The 1,868-nt window shown below is 36.2% G+C and overlaps 1 pseudogene; it reads right to left on the bottom strand.

Moving 5' to 3' along the window:
* Nucleotides 1-568: 568 nt before the first annotated feature.
* LOC140502532 (GTP-binding nuclear protein Ran pseudogene) lies at nucleotides 569-1,216 on the bottom strand (annotated as a pseudogene).
* Between the last annotated feature and the right edge of the window lie 652 nt (nucleotides 1,217-1,868).

The raw sequence follows: 1,868 nt of genomic DNA, 5'->3' as shown, positions 1-1,868 counted from the left end.
TTCCTTTGTAATTTATTTAAAAAATGATATCTAGGATTTTTTTTATGACTTTTAAGTAGTCCATTTCTTTTCAAGTTATTTTTCACATCAGTCATTTTTCTGATGAAATATTTCACATTTTCTTCTATTGTTTTCCATTTTTATTTTATTTTATTATTTCTTGATGTCTTATGGAGTTATTAGCTTCCACTTGCCGAATTCTAATTTTTTTTTTAAATTTGAAATGCAACTTTGTTAAGATCTAAATGAAAAAAGAATGGGAATGACAACAACAAATATGATTCACCACTGAATATTGTGATGGGACTACAGCAGTCTTATTTTTGAAACTCATGGGGACATAACTGCAGTCCAAAACAGCTAAATACACAGGTCCAAAATATGAATTATATATTCTTTAAACTGCCACATTCACTCTGAAGACCATTCATTTCCTTCAGCATCCCAAACATTAAGCACATCTTCTGCTCAGCTATATAATAAAGTGGCAAACATGCTACACCACTGACATTACAGGACAGTTACCTATAAAATTAGACCTCTGATGCTGGGCTCTAGCTTCATTCCCTTACAGGTCATTATCTCTGACAGTTGTCAGAGCAATCTGTAAGTCCTGCTCATACTGTGCAACCAGTGCTGGATCTATGACAACCACTGGAGATGCAAGAGCAGACATGGCAGCATTCTCTAAATTAGGGTCTTCAATAAATTTTCTAGCAAGGCAAAGGAAGGGCTTCTCAAAGTTGTAGCTACTTTTGCTTGAGATGTCATAGTACTGGAGATTCTTCTTCCTATGGAAGATAATTGATTTTGCCTTGACTTTTCTGTCCTTAATATTCACTTTGTTGCCACATAAAACTATAGGGATATTTTCACATACTTGTACCAGATCTCTATGCCAGTTAGGTGCATTCTTGTAAGTAACTCTTGATGTTACATCAAACATTATAATGGCACACTGTGCTTAGATGTAATAACCATCTCTCAGACCACCAAATTTCTCTTGGCCAGCTGTATCACATACATTGAATTTAATATGATGTCCATTAGTATGGAAGAGGAAAAGATGGACCTCAACACCCAGGGTAGCTACATACTTCTTCTCAAATTCACCAGACAAGTGACATTTTATAAATGCAGTTTTCCCAGTACCCCCATCTCCAACTAATACAAGTTTGAACCACACTTGAGGTTCTCCTTGGGTGACCATTGCCATGGTTCTTTACCACAGTCTGGTGCTTGGCCTCGCTCCCACCTCGACTCCAACTTGGGGGAGGTAGGATACATGTGCACATGCATGCACCCCCCCCCCAGGCCCTGCTAAGGCAACTGCAGGAGCAAACTCCAGTCTTTTTGACCAGCTCTAGCTCCTTCTTTCCCAGCCCCATCTCTCCCAATTCTAATCTTGAGGGAATTATTTTCTTTAATAAGTTTATGTACCTATTTTTCCGTTTGATCAATTCTATGTTTTAAGGATTTTTTTCTCTTCACTGGACTTTTATGACTCTTTTTACCATTTGGCCTATTGTGTTTTTTAACTTGTTATTTTCATCAGTATTTTTTGTGGCTTCTTTACCAAGATTTTGACTGTTTTCACGATTTTTCTTGTATTATTCTCATTTATCTTCCCTATTTTCCTTTACTATCCTTATTTAGATTTAAAAATCTTTTTTTGAGCTCTTCCAGGAATTCCTTTAAAGGGGGGGGAGGGTGGCTGAGGTAAATATGTATATATATATTTCTCTTTGAGGCTTTGTATGGATCTCTATTTAAATTTTTTTCTGACATTACTTTCTTCTGACTTTGTGTTTTGATCTTCACTGTTAGCACAGTAACTTTTTTTGGTCATTTTGTTGTTGTTGTTGCTG

This window comes from Notamacropus eugenii, chromosome 4 (assembly GCF_028372415.1).
Source record: "Notamacropus eugenii isolate mMacEug1 chromosome 4, mMacEug1.pri_v2, whole genome shotgun sequence".
Classification (NCBI taxonomy): domain Eukaryota; kingdom Metazoa; phylum Chordata; class Mammalia; order Diprotodontia; family Macropodidae; genus Notamacropus; species Notamacropus eugenii.
This window is presented reverse-complemented; position numbering and strand designations above follow the sequence as displayed.